This window comes from Lathamus discolor, chromosome 2 (genome assembly GCF_037157495.1).
Source record: "Lathamus discolor isolate bLatDis1 chromosome 2, bLatDis1.hap1, whole genome shotgun sequence".
Classification (NCBI taxonomy): Eukaryota; Metazoa; Chordata; class Aves; order Psittaciformes; family Psittacidae; genus Lathamus; species Lathamus discolor.
In genome coordinates, this window is record NC_088885.1 from 57,906,020 (window position 1) to 57,919,912 (window position 13,893).

Here is a 13,893-nt window from a genome sequence, read left to right on the forward strand (position 1 = left end):
TGGAGGGCTAATAAATTCTAGATGCTAACAGAGAGGGTAAGTGGTGTTTTTCATATGTCTCCTTCTCTGTTCATTGTTCATACTTTGGATTATCTATGTGTGTCAGTGCTTGCACTCATATATTTACATCCACATAACCTATAAGTTTAACGGGTGGCAGCATTCACTGCAAGAATGCCAAACCCAGGTACTGATACAAAATTTTCAGGAGTCAATAGAAAAACCCTAACGGTTCTGATCAGAGTATGAAATCCCACATCCACATAACTAATATTAAAATATCAGTTATACGTTTTAGAATTCAAGTCCACAGCCTGTGTTTCAGTCTATTTTTTATCTCTCCTCCAATGATGAGCTACCCAGTCTCTGACAGTAGCCCCAGCTTCCTAACTGCACTCTGTCCAATGGCTCCTCCCCTGAAGAGCTTGATATTACATCAGGTAAGACAAAGGGGAGAAGAGTTTCAAAGCTCTGGTTTCTGAGGCCATGCCCCCATCCCTAAGCTATGCTATCCCTGTTTTCCACCAGCTTCTGCTGATTTTAACAAGAATTTAGACTTAACGTCAGAATGACTCTTCTGTCCTGGCTATGCTTTTATTTATAGCCTTCTCAGCTTCCCCAGGCAGAACTACTTTCCAAGGTGCTAATTGCAAGGGCATTCATCATAAATTACCACTCATTTCTCCCTCTAACTTGCACGGAAGAATCCCTCAAGGGATTAGTCTCTGCTGGATGTGGCTTTGAGCAACCTGGTGTAGCAGAAGGTGTCTCTGATTATGCTGTTAGAGCAGGACTAGGCTGCTAAGTGATGTTCCAGGAGAACAGGGCAGCCTGCTGGGAGGGCTGAGGGAATAAAAAGAAAATGAAGGTGGCTGTGCACTGAGGTGTAAAATAGAGGGACCTCCAGACCTAGGGAGTCTCCCAACATCTGCTGGGAAAGTCTACCAGTTAACCCTGCTTGGTGATTCAGACAGGAAAGAAGACTCTGTGTGCCTGAGATTTCACTGCTTTGTGCAAGGATTACAGATGAAAAAATGGGGTTAGTTACTTCTACCAAGGTAACATTTAAATTGAAGTATTAGGCATAGATAAAAAAAAAAAAAGGCATAAAGAAGATGTTTGAGGCGCTAGTGGCTGCCCTTTACCTGATTTGGTGTCTTGGTTAATTTTACCGACTGGCAAAATGTCCCAAGTATCAAGGTTGGTCTGTTACCATGTTTTCCATCAGCGATCTCTCCTGTTCTTCTGTTCATTGTCTTCTGAGGCAAAGGAACCTCAGCAAAGCCAAAGTTTTCTCTTCCCCAGCTGTGAATGACCTCACTTGTGCCTGTGAGCCTTTTTTTATTCCCTGTGACAGGTCACCGGGATGCGTATCCAACTCAGAAACACAGCCTGGCTGTACAAGGATGTGGCGAGGAAGGGGTATATTTATAACTAAGTTCTATTTCTGGATTGCATTGGCTATTAACTTTGAATTTACTCTCTTTTATAAAATGTATTTCTACTAGCTGACATTTGGAACAAACATGAAGAAGCCATTCTTAGCTTTTTTTTTTGGGTGCTCTGGGCAGCGCATCTCAAAGCCTGGGGCTGATTGTGGTCTTGCTCAAACCATGCTTGGTTGAGTTTTGCATGATTCCCTCTCCCTGCTGGGCTGGCTCATCTCAGTTGCTACACTGCAATGGTAGTGAAATGTTGTTAGTCATCTACCATCAAGAGAACTGACAGACAGTCAAATAATTTGTTTCCTAATTTTCAGGTCACAAAATCATTCATGGTGGTTGCATACAGTGCATAACAGTGCACATGTTGGACTTGGCATAAAGATGCTTGTCTTAAATTGTTTTTCTTTCATTACATTAGAGGCAGTGAAGATCTTCAGTCAAGGAATCCCATGTACTCCAGTGGGTGTCTCATGCTATAGATTCCTTCAAGGATAGTGGTGCCCCTGAGTGAAATGAAAATGGTTGTAAACGCTGGGTAAGTGAAAGGAAAGATGGCAAATGTCTGTTTTGCGTGGATCTGGTTGGTGTCACTAAGGGAAGTCAGCTGTTGTTTCATTGTGGCACTAAATTGCATTGCAAATTAAAAGTGCTGCAGGCGAGTGATCTTCAGTATGAGAAGAAGAAATTAGGAAACAAATTATTTGACTGTCATTTCTCTTGATGGTAGATGGGAAGCTGGTGGTATCAAGCAAGCTTTGTGTTACCTATTGAAGGGAAGGTTTCCACTCTCAGTCATGGCTTGAAATTATAAAGGTGGGGAGGAAAAGGCACACATGAATTTTTCTGAAGCTTCATCGAGGTTTGGTGATGGAAAATGATCTAGAATGGGTTATTTTTACAGAATAAATGGGCTACTGGTGCTAGTGACTAAAGCTGATCTGGCAATGTTTTGTTTTGCTTTTTTTTTTTCATAACGTTCAAAACACAATTTTGGGTTGGAAAACTGAAAACAGTATTTTAGAATTAGAAAAGGCAGTTCTGATGCGCTATGCAAATCAAAGTTCAATTGCATCTATTCCCACTCTCCCTTGTAGTCTGGCCTCTTGGTCACACCAGACTCCCCCAGTGAATGGCCTGCTCCCTCTTTAGGCATTCTGGGAGATGAACTGGCCCTGGGAGCTTGGTCTGAATCTCAGAGCAGGGAGAAGGGGTAGCTAGCACAGGGGGAAAAAAGTATTTTCAGTGGCTAGAAGTGCAAAGGAAAGATGGCAGGCAGGAAATTTGGTGAAAATAGTAATATTTTCCATGGAAATCAGAGCATATTTTGTGAAAAAAGTAACTCAATTGAAACAAAAATTCTTCACTGAAAGCAAGTATATAGGGAAATATTTTACCTATGGTTATCTGCAAAAAAGAGGATCCTCAGAGAAGATTATTAGCATAATACTGAAGCCTCTTGATTCCATCTCTTGGCTCTTATTGCCATGATCAACACAAGGCTATCCTTACCCACTCTACCTCAGTTTTACTTCTTGCTCACCTGGTGTCGCTTGATATACGGGAAGTGCTAGAGCACTCTCAGAAGGTGAAGGCTGGTAAAGTGTGAAACCATATTTCAGTTTTATTTTGGGATTCTTTATCATTTAATCCTGACAGAAATCCAGAGCCCATTCTATCAGATTATACTCACTTGAAATGCAAAACAAACAGCTGCGTGGAAAGCCTTATAATTTAAGTATTCAAGGGTTATAGAACTGAAGATATGTTCCATATTTTAGGAATTATTTATTTTTAACCAGATACCATCTTTGGTATTGTAACATTCTTGCTTTACACAGGGCTCTGAGTTCACTTTTAAAAAGTGTCGGGTACATTTGTTGTAGGAATCACTGATAGTAAGAAACAGATGCTGTGATATACAGTTAGTCCTAATCACTTTGAGGAAAAGAATCTGCCCTTGTGAAAAGCATCAAAATCTCAGTACAGACCAAAATGCAAACTTTTTCCTAAATCTCCCTCCCTCAATGCTGTATTAAGCCTGCCTTCCACTTGAGCTGTAGTTCAACTAGAGCTTTGGAATTAATGAGCACTTACAGATTTCATCTTAGTTATTTCCAAGAAACTTGTCTGATTCTGGAGCTGGAGGACACAGCTTGCTCTTATACTTCTTTCTTGGGTTGGAAATGCTCCCTATGCTGTCTTTTGCCCCAGGAGAGAGCCAAACGCAGATTTTGTGTTACATCCTTGGTGCTTGGTGCTCACATCAGCAACTTGTCCTTCCCAACAGGATGTGCCCTTGTGGGTGGAGGACACCAAACAGCAGTGAACTGCCCTGTAGATCCTGATGGGCAGAGGTTAGATTGGGATATCTGCTTTGCTGGTCTCCATATGGCTTTAGGTTAATATGTACTTGGGCCCATTACGGAATAAGTGGGACTCCAGTGGGATGCAACATTTTTTGAAGTGTCAGCAGCATGGCTTTGTCTCCCCTCTCCTTACACTGTATTGTCTTTACACAGCTTCATCAGTGTTTCTGAATCTGGTGTTAGCCATCTGTAGCTCCTGTAACTTCCTACACAGGCTTCACTTCTTACACCCTGATGTTTCTTATACCAGTGATCTCAGCTCTTGGCATGTATATGCCTGTGTCTGGGCAGTTAAGTTCAGCCATGGACCTAAATGCCAATCTAGAAGGTACCACTTCTCTTAACCACAATCCTAGGAGACCCTTCATGGTCTTTTGTGATCTTTGATGGTCAGGAGTGGTTCAGGTCCAAGGCTAATACTGCAATCAGCTGCCAGCTATGCCTGGCTGCCAGCACAAGGCTGCCTTTGCTTTGTTGCTAAGTGCCTTTCTCCAAGCTGTGATCTCCCCACTGTGCTGCACTCCCGATGCACACGTATAGGAGACTGACTTTACTTACCTACGTAGCGAAGGGCTGTTCCCACCTCATGAGAGGAGGCAAGCTAACGCTGCGCAGAAGAGTGGGCACTCATGCAAAATGGCAGCAGCAGAAACTGAACCCCAGTCCCTTGGAGCCCAATGCAATGCCCACAGCAATAGCCCGAACATCCGTTTTGCCACCAGGTGGAGCTGGGAGAGAGCTCCTTGGAACGGGCCAGCTGACAGCACCCTGGGAGGATTGCACAACGCCTGTGGCTAACCAAAAAGAGGAATTTTTTGCTTGGTTGGTTGGTTGGTCGTTCCTCCCCGCCCCCAGCCCAGGAAATTCATGTCTGTCTCACTGAGAAATTCCCTCCCGAAAATCAAATAAGGGAGAATGGCCTGTGGTTTTGTTTGCAAAGATTTAACTCCTGCCGAGATGTAAACCTGCCATTGCAACCATTCCTTGGCGTGGTTGTCTGTTGGCTGGGAGGAACAGCTAATGCCATACAGTCATTGCTGTGTATCTCATGCATGACTGCTAGGTTGGCTCCTAACTTCTGCCTGCAGTCACCTTGAAGCTTGGGACTGCCCATCCAAGCTTGCTGGGAACAAGGCTGGGTTCAAGCTAGTCTCATGGAGCTTCTACCCTCATCCCTCGGTAGCTGCTTGAGTGATGGCTGCAGCATTCCTGACTGCTTCTATTATTTCAGCCCTGAGCCAAAGTGCATGGAAATGCTCTGCTGACGCAGTTCTCCCATCTGTAAGAGGCTCTTAACCGCTGAGACAGCTTCTCCCACTTAACAGCTTATAGGAACCTCTTAGAGTGCCCTACTGTGCCTCTCTTTCCTTAAGCTGTATATTTTGTCCTCCACCACCACCTACACCACAGTGCTTGTTTCCAGTATGATGGTTACACACATGCCCAATTTGCATGAATAAAATCAGATGTGGCCATCCTCTGTTGGTCTCATGAGCTGCTGCTTTGTGACTTTCACCCTGGTGTTGAGGAACCTTACTGAGACTTAATATTAATATGCAATATCAACAGCAGAAATACATTGCACAAGGTTCGTCAGGCCTCCACAGATGAAGTCATCTTATATCTGTCTATCCCAGCTGTGAGCTGAAAGCCATTTGAACAGGTAAACATAATGCTGTATTTGTGCTAACATTTATTGCCTCTGAAAACAGAGCTCATCCCCACAAGATACATATCTGCTGTAGCATGACTATTTGAACCCAGAAAGGGCCAAATTCACCTGCAGCAGGTTAGACCCTGTGTCCGTGGCATTCAGGTAGCAAGGGGCTTTAAAGATTATCCAATTCCAACCCCCTGCCATGGGCAGGGACAACTTCCACTAGACCAGGTTGCTCCAAGCCCTGTCCAACCTGGCCTTGAACACTGCCAGGGATGGGGCAGTCGCAGCTTCTCTGCGCAACCTGTGCCAGGGCCTCACCACCCTCACAGGGAAGAACTTCTGCCTAAAATCTAATCTAAATCTACCCTCTAAAAGGTAAAACAAAGAAAAATCATTGTCTTGGGACAGACTAAGGGTCAGAAGGTCAGGATCAAGCGTGGCTTGGGCAAGACCAGGTGTTGAAGAGCTACTTTTCTCTTATCTATGTTCTACCCAGGCAAACCTCCATTCCCATCAGAGTAAAGCATTTCAAGTTCATCAGCTGCTGGAGAAGTGGTGCACAGACTGTTGCATGGGTCTGGTCTGCAGAGATCCTGGGTAATTTGGTGCCCTTTTCTCAGACAGGGGTGACCTCACACTAGCCAAACGGCACTTGTCTGACACACAGGGTCCCACAGCTCACTTGCTACTCAGGTGCATCTCCTGCTTTCAGTTTGGGCTCAATAGGAAATAACAGTGTAGGTGATTTCTTACCTGAACTGACTCCTGTGTGATCTTTGCTCCAGGAGCAGGCAGACCTTCTGTTCCGGTAATGCCTGGAATGAGATAAGTCACCGGATGGCTTGTTTTTATTTTTTTAAACTGGACTGACTGTTGACTTTGCCTCATATAAGTCCTTTTCCTCCATGCTTTTTAAAAAATATTTTTATTCCAATGGAATTTTCTTTCATTTTGTTATATTTTTTTAGTGCTACTGAGCTTTAATATTCAGTTCACAGGCTCTCATTTGCTTTCTCTCAGCCCACAGATGCCCTTAGTGCAAAGAGATGGAGACCTCTAATGTGGAGCTGGGCTGTAAGAAAAATGGCTGTTGGGGCTTCTCTGGGCTTTGTGTTTGGGCTGCCAGACCACCAGTTTTCTGGTTTCATGAATTATGGTCGTATCTTGTGGCCATAGCCAAGGGTCCAAATTGTGCCATAATAAAACCGCCTGACTTCTGGGGGACTCCTTTGGTTGCATATAAGGATGGTACTTTCTTCATTAAAAATAACTAGCATATGTCATGTGAGCAGAGGTGTTTTGTTTCACATTTGCAGTGTATTGCAATGTCCTAACCCCCCCACCTTTTCTATGCTCACACGTCAAGAAGGGCTGATCACCATCATCCATAAACTGTGCTGGCGGTGCCTGTCATGATTGGTCCAGCAGCAGAAGTTGTGTTGCAGACAGAGGCTGATCCCTCAGAAGAGCCTCTCTAGAAAGGACGTTCTCACCCTGCAGCCTGGTCCCAGGTCCCTTCCTTTAGACCTAGATTTAGCTAAGATATTAGGAAGTTCTTACCTGTGAGGGTGGCAAGACACTGGCAAAGGTTCCCCTGAGAAGCTGTGGCTGCCCCATCCCTGGCAGTGTTCAAGGCCGGGTTGGAGGGGGCTTGGAGCAACCTGGTCTAGTGGAAGGTGTCCCTGCACATGGCAGGAGATCGGAACTGTGTGATCATTAAGGTCCCTTCCAATCCAGATCATTCTATGAATCTATGATTAGCACATCTCCTCCATCTGCTAATGCCCAAGTCTGTGGTGCATGCATTGAGAGGGAGAAGTGAGAGGTCTCTTCCCACCACTGTCTATACCTCCACATCACCAGTTCAAATGACCCTCACTAGTGGGCTGACACTGGGCAGAGGAGAGAAATATTTTCTCTCCAGTATGTTCCCTCACTCAGTTTTATTTACTCCCAACCAGTGTGTTTCTAGCCTGTAATTTTTGCTTCACCCAGCTGTGCCATTCCTTCCTCAAGCTGGTTTATTTCTTTTCCATATGCTCGGCATCCTTCACAGGGCTGCTGGAAAGGCTTTGCAAGCTAGCATGGAGGTATCATAGGTAATAAAATACATGTTACCGAATGCTATGCAAACAGCTGAGGTCATGGTGTTTAGTAAATCTGTTTTTCCCCCAACTGTGGATAAAACCTTGCTCTCTCAAAATGCTGGAAAGTCTAACGCCTTCCTTTTTTTCCCTCTCCTTTTTCTTCTTTTACTCATTTTTAATTCCCTCCCTTGGTTCCCCTTGTGAGTATCCCACCTATTTATCCAATGCTTATTATTGTTGTTAGGTAACTGGCAAAGATCGACATCTTGGTGAGCAGTCTCCCAGCCCACAATACTGCCTTTTTCTCAGCCCCAGCAGAGAAGCTGAGGATCACTAATACCAGCTTTATTTTCCTTGGCACTTTGAGAGCTGGAGCCACCCAGTCTTTCTTTGCAGAGTACTTCTTAATCAATACTAAACGGCTGAGAGTGCAAGCAACTTCCGTCTGCAAACAATTATGAATCAATGTTTGGGGGCTTTGGTGCCGAAGGTTATGCAATAAGCCTTGAAGATGGGAGTAAATGGGAGATTGTATGAAAAGCAGAAGTTTTGGCAGAGGGCATATGTGTTTATGTCAGGTATATGCTGACATGATCTCGACAGCAGAGAGATGAATGCTGCTCCATGTTGGTACCCAGGACCTGATGTCACTTGTGCCGATGTTAAATGGAAAAGATTCCTTCTTTGATTTTTTTCTGGTGTGTTTTTTTGACTGGCTGGTTATTTCGTTGTTTTTATTTTTCCCATTTTTTTTGCCTCTTCTGCAATATTTGACAATTCGCTTCAAGCCCAGACTTAATTTCAAGTTTCGGAGTAGCTGAAGTTGCGTATTGATACTTTCTTTAATATAAGGAACATGTAGGTTCTTAACTGAATAAACATATTTAGAAAAGAAAAGAAACTAAAATTTCGAGGGAAAAAAAAAAGAATTGTCTCCTTATAAGCACTGTTTGAATTTTGCCATATGTCATGTACTTCTCAATGCATTGATTAAAATATTTCAATTCCTTCAATTTAAAATTAATTCTTCAATTGCATTATAATAATTTTCTGTTAAATGCATCTTCTGGGAAAGGAATAGTTGGGCAGTTTAAATTCTTGGAGAGCAGAAACAAAAAAAAAACACTCTTTCTGACCTTGATACTGCGAAAACCTGTCTGAGAGCCAATGGGAAATTTTCTGAAGTAATGTTTTCCCATTGGAAAAGGCCAATTTGATAAAACTGAAATGGTTTGCAAATGTTAATTCTGATGAACTTTCATTACAAAAAAAAAAAAAAGTTTTGGTTTGCAGTTTGGGATGTGTCTTCATTTCTATTTTTTATTTTATGAGCTGTAGCATATTGATTGTATAGAAATAATTAACCTCCAACTCAGTGCAAAAATTTGTCTTTATTAACAGGAACATTTTTATCAACTGTGTCTTTTTATCTCAGAATTGTGTTTATTAGGAAATTATGAAAATACTTTGCTTTCTTTTGGATCCAGACTAGAAAGATATTTGAAAGCATGGGATTTACCACAGAATGGAAAATTCAACTCCTCTCCAGCTACAGTGCTTGCAGGTAATGTGTGCTTTATGGTGTTTTCTAAAAAGGATATGGGAACAGATTGTGGAGTAGACTTTCCAGGAACGTGGTAGAACCCCCTGTTGCTTGAGGAATGCTAAAGCTGATTTGACAAAGCCCTGGAGAATATGTTCTTGAGGGCAATTTGGTATTGGCAGGCAAGTGGATGGGTTGACTTAAGACATTCTTTATGCTTCCATGAAGGGAGGACAAAATGTTTATTTTGGTTTCAGGGTTTAATAGGTTTGGAGATATTTCAAGCTACTGGAGGCTTCAAAATTAAAGTATTCAGCCCAGAGACTTCTCAATTTTTTTTTTTTTTTTAATTTTTTTTTTTTTTCAGGAGGACCAGGAGTAATCTGGGCAGTAACAAAACTATAGTTACCTACATAAAACTTTTCTCATGTTACACTTAAGGCCACAGATCACTTTTCCACCTAAAGAATGAGCTTTTAGAGGGGAATATTTTCTCCCCTCCTCAAACACACTATTGAGTCTCTTTCAATCTTCAGTCAAATTGACATAGGAAAAGTTTGATCAGGGGGAAATAAAATTCCTCAACTGAATATTAATTCATTGGTTGTTTTCTGCAGTAAGGGTAGTGTCTCGTGGCTTCCTCTTTCTCATTTCTGTTGGCTGTTGACATTTCTGTGGAGCTTAGTGAAAAGAAGTGTTTTCTTCAGAATATGAAGACTTCCTTGCCTTTCAGTTTTCCAACTGCATGTCAGGAAGCCAAAGTCCTTGGAAATGTCGACTCAAAGGAGAAACAGGTGATGTGAACTCGCCATGAGTAAGGCTAGAGGGTAGCTGCAGAAGTACAGTGTTCCAAGAGGTTTATATATAAATGCTGATCTGCTGGAGCATGAAATGACCCTGCTGGTCTTTTTTTTTCCTCTTTTTTTTACTTTCCCTTCCTTTCCTGCCTCTTTTAATTGTGTGTGTCCTTTTCACTGCCTTGTGTGTTTTGGATGAAGAGGCACCTTCTGCTCTCTCATGTGACAGGATTCAAGGACGGGTCCACCAAAAGCCTTAGGAGAGCAGATAAAACCTCTGGAAATCTCTGAATCCAAGTGTGAGTCATCAGAAGAGTTGATTTGAAAGGACAGCTGTACTAACATTGACTAAGATGCCTATTAAAAATATTGGCAGCCAAAGAAGGATCACTCAGTATTTGATCATCCATTTTGGAAATTAGCAAAACAATCTACAGAGATTCCGAATAATATTTTCATGTCAAGATAAGGACATTTCATTTGTTGGGTGTTTTTTTGCATTTTATGATTTCCTCACAGTTTTACTCAGGAAATCGTAGAAACAAAGGATACTTCTCCTTTGGTGGGACAGATACGTGAAATAAAACCAGAAGCCTAGGTTATGTTTTGTAAGCCTAATTATGATTTTCCCCCTTGATCCATTATTCTTTTTATTATCCTGTGACAAACTGCCTGAGGGTTCTGGGAAATGAGCAGTTAACTCCATATTCCCTGAGGCTCAGTTTGTGCGTGGTTTACTGCCTGGGTAATGCTTGGGGCTTTTGGGACAAGTTGTATCCTTTCTAGGAAAATCCTCAATGAAGAAGACTTCTTTCCCATGATACCTAATGTACACTGCAAGATAAGCCCCATGTTCAGGTTTGGTTTTGGACCACTTTACAAGATTTGTGCCTCTACATGTTGGTTCTAAGCCTGCGCGGATTTTTCCCATTAGTAACGGCTTATTAAGTCCAGCAAGTTGTCCATTCATTCAGAGTATTTTTGCAGCTAAGGTGAAGGGCAATGTTGAACCTCAAAACCTTGGGAACAGGAGGAACTGGCTGTTTTTCTGAGTTCATACCAAAGTGGGATAAGCCTCGTCCCTCCCATGCCCAAACACAGTTAGAAATGCAGGGTTGAGGATTAAGATGACTCTGGGAAGGAACAATGGGGAATGGCTTAAAACTGAAAGTGGGGAGATTTAGATGGGATCTGAGGCAGAAGTTCTTCCCTGTGAGTGAGGTGAGGCCCTGGCACAGGCTGCCCAAAGAAGCTGTGGCTGCCCCATCCCTGGCAGTGCTCAAGGCCAGGTTGGATGGGGCTTGGAGCAATCTGGTGTAGTGGAAGGTGTCCCTAACCATGGCAGGGGGTTGGAACTAGATGAGCTTTAAGGTTCCTTCCAACACAAACCAAAATGATTCATTCTATGAAAGCAGAGAATGTGAACTTTCGTGTATTTTTCAAGTCAAAGCTGAGATCCCTGAGAACTTGTCACAAAATAACAGAGACATGTAGACTCATGGCAGAACAGCCAAAGACTTGATACATTTGACAGTGTCCAAGGATATATTGAAATTCTAATTTAGAACCTCACATGTTCAAGATGAGGTGCAGCCGCACACATGACAGCTTGTGGAGGGAAGGTGACGGTGTGCTGGTGCTCATGCAATGACAGATCAGCCTTAATTTCATCTACCAAGTTATACTCCAAACAGTCCCTCAGTGTTTGTATATCAATGCTATAACATAGTGGTCCTGGTAGTGTCCTCCCTGTTTCAGAGAAGAGGAGCAAGGGACAGGAGACATCTGCACCCACTCATTGCTCTTCCCTCTGCTAACACTTAAGAAAAGTAACTCTTTCTCCAGAGATGCTTTGCATTGCTCTGGCTCAAGCCAGGCTTTCAAAACATCTCTCCATCCATGGATTGCAAAAAGCAGGGGATCTTTCTGGCTCTCCAGACTTTGAGGAAAATGGGGAAAGCTGAATGACTGGTGAAGGAAACCATCAAGACAACCAGAATTAAATCCTTCCCCAAGATACATACTCTTACCAAAAGTCATCCTTCCTCTTGCAATCATGGTACCAGATGACATTCAGATCTGTGCTACTCTCTTATGAAAATCCATTTTCCCATGCTGCTTATGTTGGCTATCTGCCAGCAAAGGTTATTAGATACCATCCATAAAACCTGTGGCACACTGACCTGTCTAAGGGAGTCAAGTGAAAGCCTATCCCCTCCCCAGCCAGAGCCCACCCAGTGAGAAGCAGGCTGGTGGGTTGACTAAACTCAGATTATTCTGTCCCAAAAACTACACTCTTAATGGATTAAACATCTTTGTGTTTTGTGGTTGCTGTTGTAAGAAAGAAAATCATTACGAGAAGAAATTGTTGAACTGGTATGTATTTTCATCTTTTGATTCAGAGTAATTTTTCTTTCCTCCCTGCCTTCCTCCTTTTCTGCTTTTCTGCATATAGAGAAGTAAATATTGTCTCCGTGATGTTTCTTTGGCTGAACATGATTCATCACCACTGGTGCTCTAAATCAAGGTAATCAAAATAATCATGTTCTTTTAATCCGTCCACCAGTTCCAACCCTGTGTACTACATATATATATTATTTTTTTCCTAAGGTTTGATTCTGACATCACTGAAATACTTCAGAAAAATATCAGGACTAATGTCAGGAATAAACCAGCATTGTTAGTTCCTCTTTTTATCCAAAGCCAAACACCTGCAGCTCTCCACAGGACTCAAAGAAGACCTCGCTGCCTAGAAATGGCCAGACAGGACTCCTTTTCCAGTGCTGCACTGTTGCAAGAAGTGGATTTATTAAGGGAAAAAGCTCAAGTCACAGATTACAGGAGAATTGGAAAAAGGAAAAAAATTCCCCCCAAAACAGAACAAAAATCAAAGAGGAGAAAAGGTTCCTCAGCAGATGTCAATTAGGATAGCTCTGTCAATGTCAGCAGCTGATTTACTCCAGCTGAAGATTTGGCCTGGGGTCTTCCATTTGAGGTTCCCAAAGTTGAAGGCCATTGAGGCTGTGCAAGGATGTGATGAAGGGAGGTACTGTTTTTTTCTCATGAAGACCTTAAAGTGGGTTCTTGGGTTCATTTTCTCCATGTCCATTGAACGCTGCTGATCTGCACCGAGGTCTTCACAGCAGAAGGCAGTGCACTTGCTCTTTTTTCTGCTGTCCCACCCAGGCAATGGGTATGTTGCTTCCATGTGTGGGGATGGTGGTGTTGCTATGGATTTGACTCTTGAGAGATTGAGAGGCTGATAAGAACTATGGGAACTCCACCAGGAAGGTGAGTAATATGAGATATCTGCGAATTTATTGAGGCTCAAGGAGAATTTTTTTTTCTAAATGTGCTATCTGCTGTCTAGGTAGCTTTTTCCTATGGCTTCCTGCAAAGCAGAAATTTTCAGCTCAGGTACAATATTTAGTGCCATATTCATGCACTATATTATTTAAAGGACTAAGATGCTATCTCTACATGGTGCCAGACTTTATTATATTAGCTGGAACTAAGTATCATTGCAAGACTCTGCACTGTACTCCACTGCTCAGCCAAAATGTTCCTTAGCTTTGGAGCCTCTTATGTAGAAAAGAAAAAACCTGCTTACGTCCACATGACCACTACAGGTGACTACCACTGCTAAGAATAGAAGCTTTGGTGCCTAAATCTCAATATGCAGGAAATCGTATATGTACATTATATATATTTAAAAATACATGTAGCTTTTACAAATCTTGTGCATGCTCTTTCTGCTTATGTGTACCTTGAAAATATGAGGTCTGGGAATCAGCATGAACAGTTAAATTTCACACCCAGTCTCTGTATGCTGATATCAGGGAGACTGCATCATTTCTTCATTTGAAATGTTGGCTCCGTGAAATCACTAAGAGTTCCTGGGAAGTAACCAACTTGAAGCTTCAAGGAATCTCACTGAAAGGCTATGAGTAACAGAAAAGAACAAAGGCCAAAACTGGCTTTCCAGCTAACCATTT

The 13,893-nt window shown here is 42.5% G+C and overlaps 1 long non-coding RNA gene across 2 annotated transcripts; it reads left to right on the forward strand.

The window, feature by feature from the left end:
- Positions 1-13,574, forward strand: LOC136009219 (uncharacterized). Of its 2 annotated transcripts, XR_010610407.1 has the most exons (4): positions 1-36; positions 9,046-9,122; positions 12,354-12,425; positions 12,509-13,574. It is a non-coding gene; the product is annotated as an uncharacterized LOC136009219 (long non-coding RNA). The 2 variants fall into 2 exon arrangements; XR_010610406.1 differs by lacking the exons at positions 1-36; positions 9,046-9,122 and adding an exon at positions 9,788-9,895.
- Positions 13,575-13,893: the final 319 nt, after the last annotated feature.